At 45.7% G+C, this 27,677-nt stretch overlaps 1 long non-coding RNA gene and 1 other non-coding gene across 2 annotated transcripts in view; both read right to left on the reverse strand.

Moving 5' to 3' along the window:
• The window catches only part of LOC140215891 (uncharacterized), a 266,281-nt gene that overhangs the window by 76,675 nt on the left and 161,929 nt on the right, over window positions 1-27,677 (reverse strand). The window lies entirely within an intron of this gene.
• TRNAS-UGA (transfer RNA serine (anticodon UGA)) lies at window positions 4,433-4,505 on the reverse strand. The gene has a single exon. It is a non-coding gene; the product is annotated as a tRNA-Ser (tRNA).

Genomic DNA, 27,677 nt, shown 5'->3' on the forward strand with positions numbered 1-27,677 from the left:
ATCATAATAGGCGCGTTTGCTTGCTGCCCTGAGCAGTGGCGCAAACCTATTTCGTAATTGCAAAATAGCGAGCACTTGTTTTTTTTTTTCAGTCGATAGGTTTGGCCTAAGCGCCACGTGTTAGTTTCTGTTCTAATAGCTCAAGACGAATACGTCCTTATACTTATGTATACGCACCTAGTGACACTTGACGTTTTCCCAAGAAGTGTTGTTTCTTTTGCAAAACACCGCTTTTCCCCGAGGTCCTGACTGTAGAAGTGCGAAGTCAACCATGTATATTCACCGCTGGACATGCATGCGGCGGCACGTAGTGATGGACTCAACTGCACTGTTATTTATTTATTTATTTATTTATTTATTTATTTATTTATTTTCATTTACAACATGCATTGCCACGAGTGCATTGCTCACCATGAGTTGATGGGCTATTTTGTTCGGCATACTGTATCAGCAGCACAAAAAGAAGAATGGATACAAGAACGTGAAGCTGAGGCCACGCTTATGTAATCATGCACCATAATAGCGAAATTTAAGAAATTTAATAATCTTGTTTATTAGGCATTTGATTACTTGCGTAATTTGCGCATGTCAAAGACATAAACCACCTCTGCAAGCAACATTTGCGTAGCTAGGGCAGCAGTTTCTTTTTCTTCTTCATTAAAATCATTGATACTTTGATAGCCCTGTATATACCGTACATTATTCCTGGCCTCATTGTCTGTTCAATTCACATGGTTGTAGTTTGACTAAAAAAAGTTGGGCCCCTTTGCTCTCTTTATTAGAGTCGTTTCATCTTCCATGCGACGTACGCGAGCCACTGCACGAGACATCCACACAGACTTGGAGAGGTGTGTGGTTAAAGTACAGCCGTCAGAAAACGATACTCTTCAAGGTAGAAACAAAAATTAAATTCCATATTCCACTAAGGCCGAGGTAAAGATTCAGGCTCAAGCCATACTGCATACGAGGGAGGGGGGATACACAAGGGGAGGAAAGACTGTGAGGTTAGCGTTAGGCTAGGGACATGATGCGTGCACGCACTTTGCACTCATAGTTCCCAACGATGCCACTGCGTGGAGCATAGAGTTCACGTTCTCCTCAAGCAGGCTAGGTGACTATTGGTCATTACCCCGTTTCAAAGGGGATGCCAATAAATCATCGTCATCATCATCACCCCATTTCTTCAACATTTATCTTGCCGATTTCGACAGGAATTGCGGCATATTGCTGCTAGCGCCCATTTTTCTACCTAGTTGGAAGCAAACATCCACTTATACGGGCTGTCAAACTTTCTTGCGTCAGAAAAATGAGAATAATTTGACGGAGCCTTTACGAAAAATTTTGTAGAAAGCCTATGGACATGCGTCTATGAAATCTATAGGCTTTCTATAGATATTTCTTTAGAGTATATATATTCTATGGACTTATGACCTTACACTTTTTAGAGACTAGTCTATGGAATGTCTGAGTCTATAGACTGTCTATAGAATAATGAAAATTTATGTTTCTAGAAGATTGTCTACAGGATGTCTATAGACAAACGTGTATAGGCGTATGCAGTTCTTTTGTAGGCCGAAGTATATGGAATCTCTATAAGCAAATGTCTATAGACTATCTATAGACTATTCCTGTAGACCAATCTGTAGACTTATGGCCTTATACTTTTTGTAGACTAGTCTATAAACGTCTGAGTCTATAGACACTCAATAGACTGTCTATAGACTAATGAAAATTCACGTTTGTAGACAAATGTCTGCAGAATATCTGTAGACAAAAGTGTACAGGCTTACACAGTTCTACTTTTGTGGACTCAAGTCTATGAATTGTCTATCAGCAAATGTCTATAGACCATCCATAGAGTATTCCTACACACCAGTCTAGTCTATGGACTTGTGACTTTACACTTTTCGTATCGACAATTCCTGTAGACCAGTCTATAGCTGATCTATACATGCTATTTCAGCTAACTAGGACCAAGCATTAAAAAAAGAAACATAGGCACTACGCGTGTCGAGTTGGCGCAATATTGTTCTGAGCCATATGGAGCATGTCATAATATTTTTTTTCCAATCCGCCAAGCTGGGTAATAAACAAAGATGGCTTAAGTTACTTTTTAAATAGTAACTCTAGCGAAAAATCTTAAATACAGAAGTTGTAGCACTTGTAGACAAACATCAGAATATTTCACCTATGCTAAGATAGCTGCCCTGCTTAATTTTTTGCAGCCTTTCTTTAAAGTGTGTGAAATTATAAAAATACCGTGGCACGTGACTGCCGGCTATCACGCCGCGCTTTTAGTGCTCTTAAACGTAAGTTGAACGTATTAGCAAAGGCTATTCCGCGCACAGAGATCGATTGAACAGGTTGTCTATCACTGCGACGGACGTTAAGTGACAAAAGGAGCGTGCCGTTTTAAGAAAAAGATTCTTCCAACGAAATGCGGCCGCCACGTGTGAATGCAATATGCGATGGGAAGGAGCGTGGTTTTTATCTCCGTCCTTCATCACACTATCAGCCTAGCCCCCTCCATCGCGTTTCTTCAATGGTCCAAAAAGAAAATAAAAAAAATTGACTGCGCTGCGTCAAATGCTGCTTCCGTCAAAATCTGCATGTTGCATGTCTGATATGTTGCATAAACCGAAAAAAAGTTGCACCAATTCCACTAGTGCTGAATCATGCAGTGCAAAAAAGAAAACAAGTACACCGATATTCAATTCACTATTTTTATTGCACGATATATCGATTTTCTTAAAATGCAGGTATTATGCTATGATCAAAAGAGACTATTTACAGATTTATAAGCTACTTCCCCTTGGCAAGCAAAGTCGCCAGGCCGGCCTTGACCTTCGTGTTGTGTGTTCCAAAGGTGCTGCAAGTGTATGTTGCAAATAAGTAGGTGCAACAATGTGAGGCAAAAATAAGTGTGTATTCTTTGTATGTTCATTAAGCAGCTTAATGTATTTGCTCAAACCACTTAAGTCTATACGCAGTGCGTCTTAACTATGACTAATGGCTGCTTGTCAATAGAAATCAGTGCTACTATTCAATGTTTCATTTTATGGCATGATGAACAATTAAGCAGTCACAACTGCTGCCGGTACTGCAGCAACAATATGTTGCTTTAATGACAAGTTCATAAGCGACCCATTACTCTAATTATCCCAAATGATCTCTATATAAATTCCAGAAACAAGGTTACTCAGTTGGACTGTCTGTAAGTTTCTTGGCTGGTAATGAAATATGCCCACTAAGAATGATATGCTCAGAAGAGTGACTGGAGTATTGACACTACCATGCCAAAGATTGTAATTTATTTTCCTTAATACACATTTAAATGTCTTTGTCATATTCTTAATTGAATGCATCATTGGCCATAACTTCAATAGAAGACAAAGTGATTGATTGTATTGATATGATCACTTCTTAGTTATTAACAGATGATGAGGCCTCTTGGGCATGTTGATATGGTTGCAAGTTAGGTATACCACATGAGCACGAGAAATACCATGCGAGCACTTTGTGTGTCATGGCACGACAGATATGCACCCCCTGGGAAACAAAACTGAAACTATAGTTCGAATGAGTGCTATCGCAGTACATTATTTAAGGTGTTCTCAATCATGAGTACTTCTTCTAGGGTTTCGAGGTTCAGGACTTTTAGTTAACGCAAAAAGGCTTCAGTAAGAAATGCCATGTCAGTATGCTTCATTCTCATTTTTTTTTTCAATAAATGTACAATTTGTCTCAACTTTGTGTGAGGTGAAACGTTTTAAAGATATGTTTAATAGAGAGATTTCCTGGAAACCTTGTATGGCATATAACAAGACAGCTACCTATGTTGACGTTTTCAAATTCCCTGATCTTTTTCAAAGTATTCCCTGCCTGTTTTCATGAAAGTTCCCGGACAGTCTATGACACCCGCAGGGTAAGTGCAATAAAAAAAATTGTGGTTTTATGCTTGCCAAATCACTGTCAGACCATAATTCTTGAATAAAACGAATAACACGTCAGTCACTTGACATGCACTGTGTCAAGCTGATGCACAAGCTGACTAAGGCTTGGGCAAGTTCGCAAATGACGGCAACGCGTGCACTGCACGGAAGACAATGGCGCAGAAAGACACACGTAAAGCAGATACAACGATGTGAGGGAAAACCATTTAATGAGCATTATTTTTACCGTTCATTAGTAGGTTTATACATAATTTGATCTCATCACTTGTGTCTCTAGTTAACATGGTTTACCTCTGACTAAAGGCTACATGCCGAAAATGAATGAGCACCGTTATAATGTTTCATCATGTTATAAGCCATATCATAAGAAGCCTACAAACACTGACACCAAGGACAACATAGGGGAAATAACTTGTGCTTAATAAATGAAATAAAGAAACGATAAATTAATGGATATGAGAGTGGATGAAAAAACAACTTGCCGCAGGTGGGGACCGAACCCACAACCTTCGCATTTCACGTGCGATGCTCTACCAATTGAGCTACTGCGGCGCCGTTTTCCCGTCCACTTTCTTGGGTATTTATGTTTCCTAGTAGAACCCTGGGAGTGTTGGCCAGCGCCACAACTTACAGACCTTGGCGGCGGATGTGACACATCCTTTCTGCAGCAGGCGTCACGAGAACGTGATTTTTTTTTTTTTTTTTTGGGGGGGTGGGTGAAGGCGACTCGTCAATAAACCCACATATGCTACCTGAAGGCATCAATGTTGCCGGATTCGAGACCTTCGTTATGTAATAAACGAGAAGGAAGGGAATAAACCGAGGGGCCCTATGTTTCTTTATTAGTCATATGATAAGAAGCCAACAAATACTAGTGTTCGTTGGCTTCTTTCTTCTGCGTGCGCCTGGCCTCCCCGAGGTCTAGAATCGACTTTGTGCGTCTATATCGCTTCTCGGTGCGCCGACGTACTGCACGAATCCTTTTTAATTCAATGCCAAAACCCGCGCGAGTAGCTGGTTATGAGAAGCAGCGCTTTGCGGCGTGCAATGCGGCCGCAATCAGAAGCTCTGTGCTACGTGCAAGGCCGCACTTGCATTCGGCGTTCATAGAGGCTTGAAATGCGGACTAATCAATTGTGCGGGAGAGCATAGGGGAAGACGCACTGCTTAGAGCTTTGATAGCAACGTAAGTAGGAATAGGGTGACTTCCACGGGTTTGCAAGTCAGTAAACTAGTAAGGCATGGTGACACCAAAATCAGATCTAGGCAGCCGTTGTATGACGACCCTCTCAAGTTTGTCGGGCTTCCGTTCTTCAAGAGGCAGAGTTCATGGTCCGGAACAAATGATACAAGAGTCCTGCCTCTTAAATTGGTTCCTTTACTTCCCCAAAGTTGGTGATGAGCATTAAAATCACCTTTAATTATCCAAGGACTGCAGGTCGCCGTCACGCCATTTTCAAGCGTTTTGCTATCTAAACGACTTGATCGGGAAATGTAGCTTGCCACGAGTGTGAATGAGAGCACCTTGTTCCTCGTGTTAAGCCACACACACTGATTGTCTTCGTGGGGAAGCACCTGCCTGAGAGACGTAGGTGAGCTCCTTGCGAACATAAGTCGAAGACCTGACTACTTTTGTCACACGTGGCGGAAAGAAAAGCTTCATACACTGATCATGTCAAGATATTTTACCCGTTTGCTTTACGGATGACTAACCCCGGGAACCGGCTTACATATACGAATTGACAAAAGTGGGAAATACGTAATTTCAGGCCTCTCGCGTTCCACTGAACAATTGAGGCATTCTTGACTTCTTGAAAGGGTCGCTCCTGCAGAAGTGGGCGAGCTGTGTTTGTAATGCAAGCTTTCAAGCACAGGAGCGAGAGCATCCAGCACTTGTAAAACACTTCAAGTAGTCGAAGTTTGGGCACTTCCCAAAAGTGTGCGAATCGCAGCCATTAGCGACTTGATCAATATAACCACCTGCACATCGTTTTCCGGCAACTTGTCGGTAGCAGGAGGTGTGTTCGATGAAGGCGATGTACGCCGCTCAAGCTCAGCAGGTGGGCGTGCATTTGGCAGCGCAGGCCAGGCAACATCATAAGCACATTTTTGGGCTTCTATGTCATTCATAACGTTACGTCTGGTCTTGCTTAAGGACTGCACTTTTAGAATTCGAGGGAATGACGCCATTGCACTAGGTTGGGGCTGTGGGGGGCCTTTCGCGTACTTCGCTGAACGTCGGCGGTGGCGGCGGGAGTGTATTTTTTTTTTTTTCACAGAATAGGCGGCTTCCCAGTGCGTAGACCCTTCCCTTACCATCTCCTTAAGTATACTGCACTCCTTTTTGATTCGGGGGCAATTTTTTGACGTGGCTGCACGCGATATAGTGTTGGGCTGCTGAGCACGAGGTCGCGGGATCAAATCCCGGAAACGGCGGCCGCATTTCGATGGCGGCGAAATGCGAAAACACCCGTGCACTTAGATTTAGGTGCACGTTAAAGAACCCCAGGTGGTCGAAATTTCCGGAGCCCTCCACTACGGCGTGCCTCATAATCAGAAAGTGGTTTTGGCACGTAAAACCCCACAATTTAATGTCTTCACTGGGCATTGCAACCTCCACGTCGCAGATGAAGCCTGTTGCTTTATCCTTGTCGACTGGAATGTGGGAACGCACTCTCATCCCATTCAATTCGGTTATTGTACGCAAGATGTCAAAAGCGGTTGAATGCACAAGATCTACGGAGAGAATGTTCTTGCGAGTGTTAATTCTTATATCGGTTATTTCATTTGGCACTAATCTTTCAAGGAACGTGGTGATAGCTTGCCTGTTCAGATGCTGTAGATTGTCCGAGGGAACCACCGACATTAAGAGTATTGCGGGGGCTTGGGGACAGCTCGTGTTCTGTATTGTAGACGTACTTGAAGGCGAAGGTGTTCAGAGGCTCCTCCGCTGCGCCTTGCGGCTTCGCACGGATTCGAAGCCGACTTCGGAGTCTTGTCCGCTGGCCGAGTAGAGTTCTGTGCTATCACTGGCAGTACCACCTAATTCACTGTTATGCTACCGCAATGGCACAGCGAGGCCAAGTCTGGAGAAGGTCGGGCATTGTCCACCTCCATCACTGCCGCCAGGGACCGATGTCGCCCAGGTGAACGCAAAAAAGCGAACATCTGCAGGAGACGGCAAAGTGTAGATGTAGATGTAGATTCTTGTAATCTACTGGCACGTATCCCCTCTGGGGGATCGGCCAAGAATCGGGTAGGTTATACTAAAGTGTAAACTTAGTCAGAATTATATGATAGGTAAGCTATAATCGAAACATAGAGATTGTAGAGCCTGCATGATTTTATGAATCTGAAAATTCCACCAAGACCATAAAGTAGAACAATTCTAGTTTAATTTTGGTGAACGAAAAGGAGGCTAAAAACTTTGCATTCAGAGTTTAAATCTTATTGATCCTAAAAGAAAATTTTGCATGGCAGCGCTAACCTTCCCGTCGCTGTGCCCAAGTGTAGAGACACCCAAAGATAGTACATTTTGAACAGTTAAATCTAGTCCAAGAAGGCGGAGTGACGTTTCTAGGATTCGTTTTCTTAAGCTAATAAATCACCGACAGGAAATTAAAAACTGTTCTAGTCTCATACTTCCCTACACATATGACAAATCAGTGATGGTGCCAGACCAGCCCGGTGTAAATAAATGTTTAAAGTAGGTATGCGACAGCGAAGCCTACCAATAGTTACTTCAGTTTTTCTCTAGTGGCACGCAGTGCTTTTCGAGGGATACAAGAAGTGTTTAAAAATCCGAGGACTTTGTTATACATGGTACAGAGAATTCTCGCAACGTCATTTGCCTCCGACATCTTCCAGCTATACGATCAAGGCTGATGTAGGGAGATTTTGAACGGCTGGGCCAACTTAAAGTCCCTAGATTTCCTGCTTTCGTTTTAGGTAGCGACATCTGTCTCCTCTCCCGAGCCCCTCTCACACGCAGCCGGCGTCGGCCGCCATGTTTTTCCTAATCTCCTGAAGCAGCGTCTCCGCCGCCTCTACTGACACGCTGCCACCGCGGCCCGAATCGAGCACGCGCGTTATAGGAACTTGGTATGCTAGGTATTGAATGGTGAAAACTGCGCTTCGCGTCAATGCATCGTGCTTAAAGGCGGGCGCAACAGATATACACAAGTGAAAATCTTAAATGCGTAAAAAACGAAGGCGCTTGCTAGGAAGTGCGAATGGTCGAAAGTGTATAAAACGCTGTGACACGTCTCACCAGGTTCCAGGCGCTGCAACACGGCGTTTTCGAAACTGATCGCGCCGACCGCCGAAGATCATTCGCACAAGAAAAAGACTAAAAGATAAACGCGCACAAAAAGACGGCTCACTATAATGCTTCTTCAGCCTAGCCCTGAAGTTTGCTCGCAGCAGCGTCCAAGTGGCTGCGGGGGGAACAGCGTTAGGAAGAACGTGGCTGCCGGAAATGAGCGCCGGCCAATGAGATTCGTCGGCGCTGCTTCAAAGCTTGTCGCTACCTAAATAAAGCGAATAATATCCAGGGAATTTAGCCAGCTATCGAAGTTTTCACCAATGAATCAGCCGTTTCATTTAGAACTATGCCTCTATGCCCTAGTACCCAGACTAAACGGATATCAGTGAAGTGTTGAGGAACTAAGGACTTACTCGCAGAACCTGAGATTCATTAGGGGTTGTGTTTGAAGTACACAAAGACAAATAATCGGTAACAATGACTACATGCATAAGCTATAATTGGGCTTAATTTACGAAGGGCCAGTACTAGCGCTAACCATACCGCAAGAAATATTGGTACAAAGTCTGGAAGCCGCAGGGTAAATGACCAATGGAGAATAGGTCTGAATATATTAATACCACATTTGTCTTGGTCCTGCGCGGCATCAGTCGCTATGACAAGATATGTTTGTGATTTTAATAAATCATACTGTAGAATAGCACTTAACATTCGGTAAGGTAGGTGTTTTGCGTTACTTGGAAAAATATCGTTAAATCGTATGTTAAGAGAATTTTCCCCGTCACAAATGGGGTTTACCTCTCTGATCCTAACGTTCAACGTATCGAGAAGCGTTTGTACAAAGTTAACTTGAGGAATATGGAATCGAGGTCAATGCGCATCGAAAAACATTGTAAGCTGAGGAATCAACACTGTTTGGCAACGTCTTATTGGTGATTCGTACGTCTTTAAAAATGTTGGCACTGAAAGTACACAAAGCCGAGTTAGAAGAGAAGGAATTGTTGCTTCTAAATATAAAATAGTATTTGCTACAAATTTAGGAACTCCTAAACAGTTTTAATGCTTGGAGGAGGGGGAGGAGAAGGATGAGGAGGAGGAGGAGGAAGGAAGGAAAGGTAAGGAGGTCAACCAGACGCACGTCCGGTTTGCTACCCTACACATGGGAAGGGGGTTAAGGGAAGAAAGGAGAGGGAGGGAAGAAGGTACTATCGGTGGGAATACGTGTGGATGTCCATAACTTCACACCTATAATCGGTCACTGAGGCCAGTCGATATCATGAAACGTAGCAGTGCTCGCGTCGCTTTGTAAGCCTGCGGCGCGTGGGACCATAGTCCAAAAATCTTAGTCTCTGAAAATGGTCTGTTATCTAATCGATTTGACACCCTCCGAAGAACGTCGCGTTCGTTGTCATAGAGATTACAAAAACACACGTGCTCGATCGTCTCTTCACAGTTGCACGTGTCACAGATCAGCGTGTCGGACATTGCAATATAAGGAATGAGCAGGCTTTCGTAAAAGCCACGCCTAACCAAAGGCGGCACAGTAGAGTTGCATCACGGTGGGAGAAGTTCGATGGAATCGGCGCCTTCAATGTAGGATCCAGCCGGTGGAGACGGAAGTTGAAGAAAATCGGGGTGTTCCACAAAGTTTCAGTCTTGGTTTGAGCAAGTAAACAAAGTGATTTTCCAGAAGAACAAGGATGTTAAGCTTATAGGCAGGCGTCCCAGAGTATAGCGCAAATGCGAATTCCAGCTCAGTGCGTACGGTAGATTGATAACAAGGTGGCCCTCACTGGTCAACTAGAAACCCACTTCGCCATCTTGTCCCCTATGTCTACACCGTGGCTTACTCAGGAACGTCCCCTTTAAATTATATGGCAGTCGGACAAGGTAGCATGGCGTCACGGATCGAAGTGCACCGGCCTTGTGCTACCTAGGAGGCGTCGGCCAAGCGTCTCAACACGCTCGCTTGCCCTCGAGGAGTTCGTAACTCGGAAGACCGCGCAGCGGTGTTCTCTTGGAGTTTAATGCTTTCGCATTCACAACCCATAAGAAATACTTCAGTGACCTCGGATTTTATTTTTGTTGTTACAGCTGACATATATCACTCGTTTTCTATTTTTATAGTAGTAACTGGGAAGATAAGATGCCGCCCAAGATGCCAAAATTTTCTACGCGAGCATGGAATAAGAAAAATAATATGAGAAAAAGGCTCGTAATATTCTTAGAATAAGCGTATCTGTTATAAGGAAGCCACGAAGAAATTGCCCTCGCCAATCTGTTTTTCTTGCTCCCTTGTCTGAATTTTAATGCTCATAATAAAATGTTTTGCATATTACCTTTTTTACGTATCTAAAGCCTGTCTACTGGGGCTGCGGAATGGCTGCGCACGCGTTTTTAATCTCATTTTAACACACGCTGAAATGAGTGCAATAGTAAACTTGGAAAAAAAAAGACCGTGAGAAGCGAACAGCTGCAACTATACTCCGGCACTCTTTTCTAAGTCCTGAACATACAGACTTGACGGGTCGTGTATCTCTGAACATTGTGCATTAGTACCACCCATTTCTCTTTCTCTCTCTCTCTCTCTCTATCTCTCTGTGTGTGTTTGTTTGTGTTTTTACCTGATGAAATATCACGTACGCTTGTCACGTTTTCGGTCGTTGTCCAAAATAAAGTTTAGGAAAAAAATAGCAGAGGGATAGAACGGAGTTTCATATGGGCCTAATGAGATCTGGCGCAGCCTGAAATGTTGCCTACGTACTTCATTGATAAGCGCGAAAAATAAAATAATGACGCAGCACAAAAGAGGTTGCTGCAGCCGTAACCTGAACCATAACGAAGCCTTACAGCCGCCAACCTAAGCCCTTATCCCTGGGAAATAACAAAACCACGCAAAGGCCACGTAAATCGTTTTATAGAATTTAACACGCGGTACACAGTGTTTATCCTCATAAAATGAAGATAATTATTGCAAAGCGGAAGACGAAAGGCTAACAAATTACATTGCAAAGCAGTAAGGAGGGAATGAAGATGGTAAATGGTGCACTTGCACATAATAAGTAAAGCGGTGAAAAAAAGAAAGGCATGTCTACACTATCTGCAACTATACACGTCAGCATGAAATGTTTCATACAATCATCATCATGGGACAGAGTACAGAGTAAGCCTCCTACGTCTTTGGTGCTCCAACAGGCACAACCGCACCCCCCCCCCCCCCCCCCCCCCCGACAGTGCGCTAACCCACTTAATTCCGACGCTACCCGCCCTTCCTACTATATCACTCGTGGTCAAGTGCGGACCATGTGTGCAGCTCAAGAACCGTCTCTGCTTGGCATCCACCTTGATAATTCTGATGGCTTTCCTAGGCACTGCAATCCACTCTAACAGCCCCTCTGTAAGGAAAACTATTTGACAACTGCCTGACTTTACACCCTCCATATACAGACCTCCACTCGACCTACTTCACACTACCTGATACTCCATCGTATACCCTAACTACATTGACTCAGACGATCTTGATTCCCCTCTGTCGGCTAAATCATCCTTCAAGAGCTTCGTCACGCTGTCGCCGAACATCGCAGCCGGGCTCAGATGGGACATTACGAGCAACAAGTTGCACAGGTTCACTGAGGCCGATTACGTTTTTCTCCTCGAGTAAATGAATACTTGATGGTCTGAGGACTATTTTCCCTTGGAATGGAAGCATGCATAAACAGGTAATACTTATCCCTAGATCGGGCACGCGCCCAGAGCTCGCACGTTGGCGGCCTATCTTTCTTGCTTCTTGTGCTGACATCATGGAGCACATCCCGCACGCTCGCCTTAAGGTCTTTTTGAACCCCGTTGAGTACCTACGGCATACTCTCATGGCTTAGCGCAACTTCGACGCAGGATGGTCTTCCCGAAATTTATAATTACGCTCCTGCCATGGCCAGATTCGTGTCATTCTCGTAATTGGTTGGGACAAAATAACGCTTCCGAAAACGTGACCAATAACACTGTACACCTAAAACTGGTCCGTGCAAAGTGGGGTGTCGTTATCTACGTCCGCGTGTTTCTCCGACCACGCACCAATTCCCTTCACATAGTAGACCCAACTCTATCATGCACCTTTCAGTGTCCCCAGCGTGTTATACCTCCAGGTACCGTTTTACCTAACCTCATTTTCAATTTATCAATGTGCGCTACTGATAGGATTCTTTTTTTCTGTGCTGAATATCAGTTACACTATGTATACGTGCCTACGGCATAAATATCTGGATAGCCTCCGATTTCCCTAGTGAAATTCAGGTTTACAAATCCCACACAACCTCGCACCAGCCGCAGCTAACACAAGTCACCTTGCTTGTTCGGCCAAGAAACTCGAAGTATTGGGCACCAGCCTCGATTGTTATTTCCTCTAGAGAACTTGAGAGAGAAAGAGAAAAAGGTAGAGTGATTTACCAGGTTGCACCTGGCTTTTTGTCCCTCACTTGGGAAGGCGAAGAAGGAAGAACAAAAAAGGAAAAGGATAAGAAGTGATAGGAAGTGATGCACCATGTACCCGCACATCAGGGGCGTAGCCGGGGGGGGGGGGGGAGGGGGGGGGGGAGTCTTACGCGACTTCAGCAACGCCCTCCACCCCAGAATTTTTTTCGTGCGGTCACGAACCGCCTACGAAAACAACCCCCGTAGCCGGAAATCATTCTGGATTTTGTCTAGATTTTCTTTTTTCATGCTCGAAAAGTCATTTCGGCGCGAACATTGTGAACTCGGGCTGGATTTTGTCGGAACGCCCATGCACCTGGAGTCACATAACGCAAGGAGCCCCATCCGAGTACAAAGTTTCAAGGGCGTTTTGATGACGAACGGGCTCGTCGCGGCATCTTGCGGAGGATTTCAATTCCAAAACCTTATGGGTGTAATGTTCTCATAAATTTCTGATGCGAAAGGGGCACTGACGTTTTCGAAGTTTATATTTTTAATTTCGGAACTTTGTGGGTTTCATGTTCTTATAAACATTTGATGCCAGAGGTACAATAACATTTCTAAAGTCGTACCTCGGACCGTACGAGATAATTCAAATCAACACACTATCGCACACGTTGACAAAGCACGCAGCGAGGTCCGATGAGAGAAAGCGTTATGGTGGTTAATTTGCGCCGTCAGGTCACAGAAAATAGTATCAATATAAAGAATATTTTTTTCACCTACGCGAAAGCATCCTCGTCAAGACACTAGAGCCAGCAAAGGTAACTACGTCGTTATTTTTTCTACTTTGACTTTCATTCGCGAGGACACATTGAGCCTCTTCAATTTTCTTGTTCTCGCTACCCGCGGGCTGCCCGAGCCAGCCAGGGCGCATGCGTTTTTCTCGTGTTGCCCCGAGCACCGCACGGCGCACATGAGTGTGCGTTCGTTTTTCTCTGGCCGAGTGGATTTTCGCCTGGCAGAGTTTTGGACGCTTTCTGGCCAGCAGCTAGACGAGAAAGAGAAACAATGCATGGTCGCTCACCGCCATCACTGCGGGGACTCGATGGATTGCAACGCGTTCGCTTGAGGGCATCAACTTCACTTCGATGTTATGGCAACCTCTCCGGAAAGTCTTTTGTCTCGCCGGTGTAGGATACCGAGCAGTATGCGTATGGTTCTCTGTGGAGCATGTGTCTCATGTTTTCTTCGATAGTCCTTTGGTAGCCATATTAAATGCCCAAAGTAGGCATTCGATTGTGGCCAACATGCTTCCCATTACAGTCTAGGAGGTCCCATTACAGTCTTTGACCTCGGGACCTCCTCCTGTATAATACTGCCTTGTACTATATCTTGTCTATTAATAATAAATAAAACCTCATTCATTCTTTGCATTTTTTTTTCATTTCGGTGCCCCCGCCCCACCAAAGAAAAAAAAAGACATTGTTGCGGCGCAACGAATTGCCGCATGTTGAAAGTTCCATTTTATTACTTCTTCATTTGCGGAAAGTAATGGACTCTTCAATTCCCTGATACTCTTATTACATTATTGCGATACCAGTTATATGGACACTTCAGGCGCATTCCAGCCGTCGCTGTCATGTTCCGTATAAAAGTACAAGGGCGATAACATCGTCTCCGCGCGCCGTAAGCTGTATGTGCAAGTGAAAGCATAGGAGGAGGGGGTAGGATAGGTGAGCCGTCGATGGTGAGGTCAGTCTTGAGTGCGCAAGGGAGAAAAGCGGGGAGGAAGCGCGCCACCTTCCGCTGCGCGCGATGCATCGGAAGGAGTAGAGCGGGGGGGGGGGGAGGGGGCTTCACAGTTGAGGCCAGTGTGAGTAAGCCCGCGTCAGGGACATCCAAAACCGTCACGGACTGGCACCTCTTCCGGGGCGCGTGCTCTCGCCCCTGCGACATCGAACCACCCCCTTCTCTATCTACCTGGACAGTTACCCTCCGTGACGACCAATGCCTTTGCACGAATACCGTCCTGAAGAGACACCTGCATTGGGCACCGACTGCAGGCTGCTTCACTTATGGGAAGCTTTGCACAAACAATAGATATATGCTCGGAACAAGCTTAACCGAAGCTTGCGGAAACGGATAGCGCAACTCCGCAGCACCACCGAAGATCACGCGACCTCCCTCGCAGAAGAAAACTGGCATGCAGTTTGCAACAGCATGGAACGCCAACCAAACATTCCAAGGACCTGGAATATTCTACGCAGCCTGCTAAGCCCGCAAACTAGCAAGACAGCCATCCCAACGACAGGACCTGGCACGGCTCTCGCAACACATACACAGGCACGGATCAGGAACTACTAGAAGACCTCCAAACAAGCCACCTCGGCCCAGAACTGCAATGCCAACACCCTCCCTACCATCGTAGGCCAAACGAGATCCAAAACGCTCCCATCCAACATGATGAGGTCAAAACCGCCATCCTATCTCTTCGCGCGGACTCGGCTCCAGGCTCGGACAGCATTACTAACAAGGCCCTCCGAAGCCTTGACGACGGCTCCATCTGTCAGCTTACTGCATAAAGCAACGAAATCTGGACAACTGGCCCGTTACGAGCGTTCTGGAAATCAGCCAAGGTCATATTCATCCCCAAGCCCGATAACCGCCTTGCCATCGATAACATACGTCCAATTTCACTCACGTCATGTCTGGGCAAGGCCATAGAGCCCGTAATCCTTTCTAGACTGCATCGATATTTTGACTACCACGACCTTTTCCCACACACCATGTTTGGCTTCCATCTTAAACCCGCTACGCCAGACGTCCTGCTCCAGCTATATCATTAAGTGGTGGAGGGCGAAGGTTCGTGTCCTCGGGACATCAAGGCTACCCTCGGCCTCAACATTACCGAAGCCTTTGACAACGTCCTACCCAGCGCCTTCCGGGACCAAATCGCACAACCTCATCACGGCCTACATCAGTAACTTCCTTTCGGATCGCACAGCTACGATCAGCCTGGGGGTCTCAGCTCCCCACCCATCACCCTCGGAGGCCGGAGCACCAGGCTGGAGACCAGTGCTGTCCCCCTTATTATTTAACGCGGCCATGCTTGGTCTACCCTCCCTTCCCTACAGCAGACCATCCTTAAACCACAGCCTCTACGTGGACATTACACTATGGGTAACAAGAGGCAGCGACGGACATATTCAAGACATTTTCCAGGGAGCCGTCAATATGCTAATGACCTACGTCGAGGCCCGAGGACCCACCTGCTCCCTTACTTAATCGGAACTTTTCCTCTACCAGCCCACAGGCAGGGGCCCTCGCACCTCATCGGACCCTCCTGACATTCAACTATTTGCGCAGTGCCACCACATCCCCGAAGTAGACAATATCTCGGACAAAATCTAGACAATATCTCAATAGAGCCTGAAGGTTGCGATGATGGAAATACGCCCTCGTAGTACAGTTGAGAACCCTAGAATCGAGTTGAGATCCCTGGAAGTTGAGAACCATTGCATGATGTGCATTTTAACCTGCTCCTCTAAACTTCTTGTTTTGTTTGTTCCCACGCTGTAACAGCCAGGAAGGGCTCACAATATTGTAAATAAATAAATAAACAAATAAATAAATAAATAAATAAATAAATAAATAAATAAATAAACGTGTCCTTGGCTTACGCCTGCAAAAGAGCGGATGTAACACCGAAGTGCCACAACTCGCCCAGCATGCCCAACAAACAGCCCGTCTGATTGCACGCATCGTCAGTCGCCAGCACGGAATCAAGGAGCACAACACAATCAGGCTAGTGCAGGTCTTCACCATCAGTCGCATTGCCTCCATTGCACCCTATCCCCACCTAAATGTAACAGACAAGCTCAAACTCAACACAATAATCAAGAGAGTGCACAAGACGGCTCACTACCTACCCGTTTTCATGGCTAACACCCGCCGCACAGCGCTCGGGCTACATAACTCCGTCGACAAAATCATGAAATCTCAACGCATATCACAATACGAACGTCTTGCGCAGTCACCTTCGGGACTCTCTGTCCTCGGTAACCTCTGGATCCCATAGGTTACCCAGTCCGAGCCCAAGTTCCCCCCCCCCCCCAAATGATAGATCCACTATAGGTTTAACTGCCCGCTCTGCTATCTCTGTAACCATCCTGCCGACCTACCTAATATTATCTGGGCCTGCGCACAGGTCATGCGCATTCAAACACGGCACCCACCCTACATTATTACTGCTGCTGACCAGTGGGAGGCTATGGTATTCATCAGCGACCTGGAGAATCAGCTCTGGGTCGTCCGGATGGCCGTGGACGCCACTAGACAACAAGGAGTCGTCGCCATATAAGGGAGGGGGCGAGAGGGCGGCCCGAGCGCCCCTCTGGCCGCCTTTGACTCCATCAAGGACTCAATAAAAGTTATTTCTCTCTACTCATTCTGAGGAGATGGCCCGGAATGGACACATACGCAGTGTTTTGAGATAGGGTTTGTCCAATATAAGAAATTTAATTGAAAATATTTAATATCATGCTCTAGTGGGCATTAGAGATAGAGCTATGACATATGTACAGGTTTCATGTCGATAATTATAACTTGTTTAGGCATAACAGAGGTACGCGCACTGACGCTACTTTTGAGACCAACATGCAGTTCTTATGCGTATGATCTGGTGCGCATATAAACTTTGTACCATATGTTTCCGCGACGACTGATCTTAATTATTAAAAATAGCGGATTCGAGATAAAATAATGTTTTTCGCAGGACAAAATTTGCCAAAAGAGCGGACCTAAAAAGAAAGCTACTTGTCGAATCATTTATATCGTAACAAAATACACAAGACAAGGGGACGGACAATGGCGCTAGATAGATATTTACTCGACAAAATTAAGTTTCATATCTTATTGTGATGGTGTCGAAGAAGCCAGACACCTAAGTGAATATAGGATGACTCGCAGACAAAACAAAAAATTCCTAGACTGTCTTCCGTTGCTCAAGGCACCCAGAACATTGTAAGAGCAGCCCCTATCGCAAGTAGTGAAATGCATTTCACTGCAGCTGCTCACATTTTGCACGAGCAGAAAACATGCTTAAAGAAGAGATCGTTGGACAATCTTCTGTGTCTGCGCAAAAATACATAGGTGGCTGTTGGTGGCGTTACATAAAGTGTCGCCTCGCATCGATTCAGCTGTGGAAATTTTAATGCAAGAACAAATATGAAATACTTTTATACGCTTTCTTAGAGCAACGAAATAATTCAGTAACGAAGCAGCTAATAAATTATAGAATATACGTTCACGAATAATGTTCCGTGCACTAAAGCGTAATTCAACACCGCTACTGGATTCCACTTAATTTCTTTTCTTTGTTCCAGCGAGTTGATTAATGTTAATATTGTGCCATAGTTTATCCCGAAATCAGTCCAACGTAATTCAGACTTACAAGTGTTTTTAAATAAGTACTTCAAACCAACGCCGATGCTGCAAAATCTTGCAACATATTTTGTGCAAAGCGCGAACGTTTAACTCAGAGACAGGAACAAGAATACACGAAAACGAGCGCTTTCTCGTTTATTCTTGATCATCACTGTCTGTTAAACATTCGCGCTTTACGCACTACATGTTGCGACAGCAACTAGCCCACTCAGTTGCGCTACTAAGTTATAAATCTTGCAACGCTGGCGAAGGAGACGTGGCAAATAAAAGAGAATGCCGAAAAACTCTAATCTCCCAATGCATTTTTCTATTCAACAAAGCTTTGACACGTTAAAGCACGTGGTCTCGGTTTCATTGCCGTCTATTCGTTCGTTCTGAAACTAAACTCGATGTAGAAAAAAAAAAAGCTGCGTTGTAGTGTTGTGCGTGCACTGTGCTTAACAACCCACATGTTAACATTGAAGTAGACCGAGCTGAAATTCACTCGTATTACGAAACACGGATGCTTGAATATCTGACTGAAAATTTGAGATTAAAATGAAGCTGAATAAGGCAATAACAATTTTTCGTTCCATGTGAGAATCTGGTCACACATGAGCGTTACCTTTTTGTGTTTCCCGTTTGTGTACAATGGAGCTAGAGGAGCTTCAAGGAGCACTGTATTACGTAATTCTGGAATCCAGTAGGCCAGAGCATTTAAGTTTACAGTCCCGCTAATTTTATTCACTCACAGTTTAGCATTGTATATTGTAATGATTCTTGGAGATTCAGTTGTGAGGTGAAATGACTTGGGGTGTGTACTACAAGAGTTGTCACGTATGCCTTCACTGTATGCTGCTGTACAACTAATTGGCAAATGAAGTATGGGTGTTGACATCGCACGGTAACGCACGAACACAATGAACAGATAATGCAGTTTTCTTTCGTTTTTACAGCCAGTGAGGAACAACTCAAGTGTAAAACTCGACAGTCAAATCTGTCTTTAGCAAATATTCTCCCTGCGGCTAGTAGCTTCACAATAAGCGATAACTGGACCATGCTTCATTTAAGCTCAAGGGCTAATGGGCCGAACAGGGTCGGGTACGGGCTACGTTTGAAAACACTGGGCCGGGCTCGTACGGGCTGGAGCATCGTATTTTAGGACTCGGACTGAGCTCGGGCCATAAAAACATGCTCTAGGACTCGAGACTGAACATATAACCGCATCTCAAGATAACGTAACGTGGTGACGTGAAGGGACATGTGGCATTCCGTGGTGCGCAGGGCGGAGCGCCACATTTATCTAGGTGAGGAGATCTCGACTGACTGTCAGCGCTTGGCTTGTGCTTCTCATACAAAAAAGAAAGGAAGGGAAAGTCATCGGTACTGGTCGACAGCGGATTCACATACAATGTGTTGATCAATATTTTCTTTCTCTTTTTCACGCTAATTGAGTAGCAAGAACATCGAGAAAATGGTTGTGTGTTTGCGTCCATAATGTCGGACAAATCGGTGGCGAAACTATCCACTTGGAATATAACATATTATACAATCTGAAAAACAGTTCACCTTGTGACTGTAAAAATAGAGTCCTTATCTATCGGAAACGTCGTATAGTGAACAGCAGAGGCCGACGGGGGGGGGGGGATGTTCTTGTTTGTGCATCGCCTTGTGCGATACGGGGTCGCGTGTGTCATTCACTTTGTCACCTGTGTCGAACCACTTGAAAATCGGTTATTATATAAGGGGGGCTAAGCAAGTAGCATAAAATCTGCTAAAAACCGGGAAATAGCTTGTGACCAAAGCGGCCACGTGTTCAGTCTCCAAGAAGGCAGCAGTCCTTATAAATAATTCACTTCTGAACACAGTTCAGTCCCAAAGAAGACGACGAGAAAATCTTTTTATGCAGAGGAGTACAAGAACAACGGCACAGGAGTGTATGGCTAGCACAGCGCGGATCTGGTCACGGCTGCTGAAGTGCATCACAAATAGGTAAAGATTTGAAAGCTATCCGTGTGCACACCTAAAGGGTAGTAGTGACCACAAAGGTGGTGTGCTTCTTCCATCATGCGTTCTGAGCGAGGAATCGCAATACAACTGCCGAAAAAGGCTCGCAAAGTCCACGGAGCGACGGGGGTGAGGCCTGCTCACGCTGTTCGTCGGTGCGGTATCTGCAATCGACGCGGATGGCGGAATCGTCCAAGCGTGGCGTCCGAACTGTGTGATTCAATGCGTTAAAGATGGAATATTGTTATCCATATTGTAAACGACGCCCCACACGAAGAAAAGCCGATATAGCTGACCACCCAGAAGAGCAATAGCCCCGCAACGCTTTTTCTGTTAATTTATGAACATTTCAAGAAGCTACAGCAATCTTGCCTTAGCTTTTTGACAATAAGACATAAAACAATTAATTGATCAGGTTCGTGGTCCCGAGGTTGAATTGTGCGCTATGACGCGACGCCGAAGGAAGCGTTCCGGGCCAACTTCAACATCTTACTGAATTCTTTATTTTGCACGGAAATCTAAATTCAGGAGCATTTTCGTATCCAGCCTCTTTTCAAATGCGACTTCCACAGACAAGATTTCCTGCCACGATGTCCTGCATGGCAGCCATGCGCCATAACCGCTGACTCACCGAGACATGCCTAGTCAATGCATACTGCATTGTTATGCACTATTGGTTGAGCCGAGATGCGTAATACTTAAGCGCATCCTTTTACAACACAGGTAATGCATAAAGCGTGTTGTAATCTTCAATCGGCGGTTGTAGTGTATCGGTGGACGTTTAGCGTAATTATTTACAAGAACACTTAAAACAACGAACTAATGAGTTACGGTGCATGTTGTAATGTTATGTTGCCACAGGGAGATGCTTTAAGTCTAAAACAACACCGTATTTGATTTAAGTGCTACACAAACTGCAACTTGCACTACAGAATGGCGTGAGACCCCACGTATACCCACATCTCACAAAATTAGGTGGTATTGAGATTTGGCCAACCAGTTGGGCAGAGTACATTTGCGTTGCTTCAGTGAGAGGAAATGGAATTTAGTAAGAAACATTTAGGGCGTTCGGTTAATTCCCATCTAACCTTCCTCTACAGTCGCTTTGGTCACGATGGTCCCAGTAACAACCATCACTTAGCCAGGTTTATGTAAGGTAAACGAGGGCTAGTCAGGTTTTATGTGTCACTGCAACAGCCATTTCCGCCTTGCATGAGTGAGCCAGTATTGTTTCCAAGACGTCCCATTATAGTTGCGGTACTAGCGATACTTTGTGGCTTGTCACCGCTGATTACTCAATGCTTCCTATGCAGCCACGAGTATGCTATGCGACAAGGGATGCACAGTCAGTTGTCGAAAGGACTCTCTCAGCAGCACATTACATTGCCCCTTGTTCCCAATAGTAAACAGCGCTCAAATTCGCACCGCTCAACGTCCAAACAAAAACATGGCGACGGCAAGTTCCGGGCGAACTGTGCAAATTTGTGCGCTACAGGAAAGGGGAGGACGGCGAAGGTTATTCATCAGGACGCCGCAGTCATTAGTGTGCCGCGACTTGGCATAGACTCCTGCACGTAAACTTGGCGCATTGATTTTTCTTGCTATGGATGCCAGAGAAAATTTGCCCAGACCAAAGTTCAGAAACAGCGGCAGGCAATGTAATCAGCCAAGTAGTGACGGCGCAAATTTCATTGATTGCTGCTTTCTTGCTCTGGTGCATTCAAGTGGCGGCTGAAAACAAAAAAAAAGATTCCAATGGGCACTGAGTACGCTTAGTGGCTGAACTCAGCTCATTACAATGTACACTTTTATTTTACTTGAGTTGAAACGAAAACGAAGGTACATGCACGAAGTAATCTCATGGAACAGGGCCCGAAATCACGAAGCTTCCCGCTCGTAAATTCTGTTGGCCCTTGGCCGGCCATCTTTTATACATGTTCATCACAGTTAGCTATCAGCTGATCTTACGAACAAGTTCTAGCTTAAGAACCTTTCGCGAATTCGGGCCCAGATTTTTCCAAGAGATTACTCATCTCGTTAAGTGTTTCACTACTTTGCTGGCATGCCAATTGTTGTTCGCTATACTGCGATATTCCTTTCTCTTCGCGCAACCGAGCGACTCCTAGATCTACACTTCTTAACAGTTTTCTCGCTGGTGCTACCAATGGGTTTTCCCGAGGTGATTAACCGAGTCCCAATGAAACACTTGCGACGCAAAGAGGGGAACAAAAAGCGCGGGACTTCTTCACTAATCATGCTAGGCCCTTACTGGAGACAGGGCCCTTATTGGAAACAATGCCTGCTCAAAAGAAAGCGAAGGTCTACACTCAACACCTTCTGGACAATCACGAAGCTTTTCGATCGTAATTACTGTTTCTCATTTGTCCACCGCATTCGTTAATATTATGTCCAACGTACCAGTTGGTTGGAACCTGCTCTTACGAACAGTTTCAGCGCCAGAACGATATTGTGAATACCAGGCGCAGAATACCTACGAGCTCTAAGTATAAAGCATAAATGGGGCCAAAATATGAGCTTGCGTTCTTTGCGTTCTTTTTATGGCAACTGTCGAAAAGTCTATAGTCTACTGTCACGCATGAGCGCCACCTTTTGAGAAGTACAACGCTATCCACAAGTATCCAGTAAACCATTGCCCTCTATCTTCCGGGGCCGAATTCACAATCCTTTTTTGTAATGGCTGCTTACCGCTAATGTTATGTCTAGCATCAAAATCGGCTGAAAGTTTCTCTTAAGAACAGCTGTAACGTAAGATCTTTCCGTGGATGCGGGCCCTCATTTTCACGTTCTGTGGGATCGCCAGGTAGTTGCGTTCACAGTTTGATAGACGGCAACGCAACTGATGGAGACAAGAATTAATAGCAAGGCAAGAAAAATAGCCAGCCAGTATAACAAAGCTACAAGCGAATGGTTTAACATATACAGCATACCATTAGACCTAAACAAATATAATTGCTACGTATTCTCAAAAAACTGTTACGCTTTAGACCTGTTCGTAAGACAAAATTTCAGCCAATCTTGATGCTGGGCATATCATTACTGAGGCCGGCCGACCAGTGGCAAATATCATTTATGAAAGAAAACCTTCGCGAATTCGTCCCCTGGACTATTTACGCAAACCGATAATGAGAACTTCGCTCTAAAAGACTAACGCTCGGAAGTTATCCACAGAAATAGAAACCTCGATATGTGATCACATATGACACTAATAGAGCACGGTTCATTTCATATTCCTTCGTAGGCACCGGTGATGCTTACTAAGGAGGGGTAGGTCAGTGGGGCCACTAAAGTTAAGACTAACAATAGTTAGCTTGGCTGCCTTGGTTGTAACCAATTGTCATAAATAACCATCTAAACAATTACATGCCAAATTCGAATGCTACAGCGCGTCTTGCGGCATTCAGTATTTATCATTTCATTTCCTGCCTATTTTCGGCGCGCCTACTTTCAAATCTGTTGTTCTGGCACTTAAATAGATTTGTCGCTTATAGTATGCCTTATTACGAAGATATTGTGCTCACAAAGCGGTGCACGAACTGTTGGCTTCAAGCAACCTTAAATAACAAAAACGGCGTTATCACTCGAGGGTAAGAGAAAAAGATCGCAAGAAAATAGGTGACGCGGAGCAGAGCCAAAATAGACGTCCTGAGGCTTCAGTCTGCTTCTATTCGTTTTATCCTTCGAGGAAACACGTTTACCTCAACGTTGGCAGCTAGTGTAGCGAGTCACCACGCGCGCGCGGGAACGGACTGAGAGAAACGGGCCGAGCGGTGCAAGAGACGTCAATTGAAGCGAGCCGGGAAGTCTGCCGTCTGCTCCTCGTCCTTCGCGCCGGGCGCCGTCAAGGAGTCCGCCAGGCAGCGTGCAGCAGCTGAAGCGACGGAGGGACAGCTCGCTCCACGCGACGGCCGACCAAGCGCGCAGCCTGGACAGAGAAGCAGCAGGACACGCCGGAGAGGAAACCAAATTTTCCTGGGGCCAGCCGGCAGAGTGGTGAAACCAAGTTAGCAACTTCTTTCTTTTTTTTTCCCCCGGCTGCTACTGTAGTCGGGGATCTCAGGCACGGCCAGCCGGGACGGACGCTCGTCTGCTACACGCCAAAATAGTGCAACACCAGCGCCAAAACACTCCCCCTCGCCTCCGCTCACTCAGTGCCGTTTGTCAAGAGAATGGCGAGCGGAGTCGCCGCTGCGCTCTCCTGTTGTATGTCGCAGGCGCGCTTCATGCCTTGCATCACCCGAGCCCCATCGCCCACCTCGACGGGAAAATAAAAGTATCGCAGGAAGCAGCAACCGTTCAGGAAGGTATTGTACACTAAATTTTCCGAGGCGTAAAAAACGGCAGCTCCGAGCCATGCCGTTCACACTTAAGAGGAGGTAAAGCACAAATCGACTCTGCGCAGTTCTATTGCTTACTTGCTGTCTTGTAATATTATTGACGGCGGATGTTATTTATGCCTTCTTAAAACTGGTAAACACACCGACTGTATAAGCTTCAAACTGGTTCCACCCTCTTGGTCTGTTCGGTTTTTTAACAAAAGTTGAGAACACCGCACACTATGGTCCTTTCGCGAATACTATATCGTACAGTAAGTGTAACGGCAACCTCTGCGGCCTCACCGACTGTTGTACATGACTTCCCCACGACATTCTTGATCAGTTGCAGTTAAGACAACGCGACCATTTTTTCACGATGGGCTGAAACAGGCGGGGACCTCATAGATGCCAAAAAACTCAACGGATCTTTAGCTGCTGCTTCTGCCTCTTTTTGCGAGCTGATAGCGAGCAGTTTAACAGCCCCCCTACCCCCTCCCCCCCCCCCAAAAAAAAAAAATAATGCACCCTGTCAGTCGCAGTACGCTTCGCTCCTCTGCGCTTAAGAACGCATTCACCCGTGATTGCCTAGAACAGCGTTCATTCGTTTCCGTAGTAGCGAGGTTTCTCTCTTCCTCCATTAAGCTTTCGCGCAGATCGTAGCTGCGCAACGTCGGGCGTACCCAGTGTGGAAATGCCGCACACACCCACGTGCCCGCGCCGTCTAGGCAACGCCTGCGTCTTTCTATGCGTTGTGCTTCGACGACGACGACGCAGCTTGGAGAGAGGCGTATATACATCGGATGGCGTGCCTTTTTCGGTCTTGCCGTCTACACTCCACCATCGCGCTGCCGGCGTAAACTTGGGCCGGGCTCCCACCTCCGAGCTGCCAGCCGGCGGCGCTTGGGGCAATTTGCGGCGTGTCGTCTCCCGTTGGCGGTGGTGGTGTCAGGAGCCGCAACGCCGAGCGGCACCGCGCTTGCGTCGTAGCGCCGTTTATTGATGCGCCCCGTGGCGACTTTCCTTTCCGGCCACTCCCAATTCATTGTCTGCGGCGGAATAAGACGACGCGAACAGAAGACACGCGGAAACCGAGGCGAGAGGGTAGGGAAAAAGAAAAGAGAAATTCCGGACCTGAGACGGGAAGAGCCGTTTGTTCGCGAGCTCTGTCGTAAATCGAGGACGTGAAGCTCATCTATTTCAATGGAACGAAGCAACATGTTCCCATGAAGCACGGAGAGGATGAGAAACGGCTCCGTGGCTTTCTTCTTCCCGCTCCGTCTTTGTGCCCTTCTTTTATTATTAATATTTTTTTGTTCGTTCTTCTTTTTCCCACTAACTCCGCCCTTTCCATAACTCAAACACAACAAAAACGGGTGATAATAACTTTGACTTATCTTTTTCCTCTACTATTTCTTAGGCTACATTGTTGGCGTTTTCCCTCTTGGACGGGAGTTCAAGTCCGAAAGAGGTTGACTCGGCCCACTTTCATGTTTCCCGACTGGCTCCTTTCTTTTCACTTCTTCGGCGCATTCCGCAAGATTCATATACACAGCTGCGAGTGGTGGGCTAGACTCGTGTTTCACCTTGTATCACGCCGAAACCTCGATGAAAAATCTTTCAGCGAAAGCCCAGAAAAGCACCGTGTGATCGTCTGCCTGTGAAACGCTAGACTCGTAAATTCCACTTCCTATGCACCATGTCAGAATCCCAAGTCGACGTAAGAAGAATAAAAAAAAAATGTGACGTAATCATACAACGAAAACGTGGAATACCTCAATATTTCAGTTTTGATTTTGTTTTTTGTGCTGCCGGTTAGTTTTCTATAGGTATGAAAAGAGGTAGGCAGTCCCCATATTATTCTTATTCCACTCCCTGGGAGCGAACTCGAAATTGCACATTGTCAAGAGTAAGCCGCTATTCTGCGAAATTCTCTACTACCAGACCGGGCGCGTCTTGTACATCGAGATAACACGCGCATGCAATTGCATGCTGTCAAATATGTTAAACATTTTATGACACTTATTTCAGCTTCGCCTTGCGTTCAAACCACCGCAGGAATAAAAAAAAAAAAAATAACGTAGGGCACGCGACGCTACTGGTTCATGTTGCACGATAACTGAAACTAAAATGACACCTACTGCTTGACGATCAATAATAATCTGAACGAAGGTATCCTTTAGGGTCTCTCAGCCTTTTCCTTTATTTCGGTAAAAAAAGTAATAATATAGAAAAAATGGCTGCGTATACTTCTCAGATAATTCCACTCTCTTTTATACCCGTGTCTGCTGCGCAATGACTGCCACCCGACTGCGTTGATTCCAAAGTACTATATAAGTACTGTGCTCGACCCGGGCGGTAATGGCTTGTGGTGGTGGTGCTGCTGTGTTGTAGCTACAAGCGGGTATAGCATGGTAATCGAAGCCGGCAGTGGCTCCGCCTGAGCGTCGCTTTCATTGTCACCTTATCTTAAACTGTTCGGGGTCTCTCAGAAACGTGAGAAGAACACGTGAACCTTCTAGGCGGGCTACAGTAGATCCTTCGGGAAACGCAGCGGGTTGAAGACACGCACGTGGAGGGCCTTTCATTTCTACGATCTCAGGTAGAGCGTCCCTTTCCCCACGGCAGCTTGGGCACGACCACAGAAAGTGTTCTATGTCACTTGTCTCATCGCCCGAAGTACACAGCGGAGAATCGGTATGTCTCGTCTTGGATAACCATGCAGGGCTATATGCAGAACCTGTCCTCATTCGGTGCAGTAGGGAGGCTTCCTCTCGATGAAACCGCTGCTTGTTCTTGTTCTTGTTCTTCAGTAAAATGCCGCAACCCACTCTGGGGGATCGGCCATGGATCGGGCGGTGAGGAAACTATTATTATTTTGTTTGAGGAAAATAAAGTGAAATGAAATAAGTGTTTTGTAAATATGAATAAAGATATCTACTGTTATAGATATGACCGACCTAATATCGAAGTATTAGAGTAAAAGTTATGCGATCATATGAAGTAAAAGAACGATTTTAGCATGCAATTCTTTTTGTCTCGCGCAGAAAGTTGTAGAGAGCTTCGCAGCCCTTCCTGTGGCTATAACCCAGTACGGCATCCCCGAAGGAAATAATTACCGGAAGAGTCAAGTTCAAGCCAACGTCTTGGAAGGGTTCTTCGAAAAATTTGTTCTTTTGAATAATGAACCGGCGACAGGTCAAGAAGTGTCGCAGAGATTCACTTTCATTGCATAAATGTAACAACGGTAATACAGCCAGACCAGACCTGTGGAGGCAAAATTTC

The sequence above is a fragment of the Dermacentor andersoni genome, chromosome 1 (genome assembly GCF_023375885.2).
Source record: "Dermacentor andersoni chromosome 1, qqDerAnde1_hic_scaffold, whole genome shotgun sequence".
NCBI classification, from domain to species: domain Eukaryota; kingdom Metazoa; phylum Arthropoda; class Arachnida; order Ixodida; family Ixodidae; genus Dermacentor; species Dermacentor andersoni.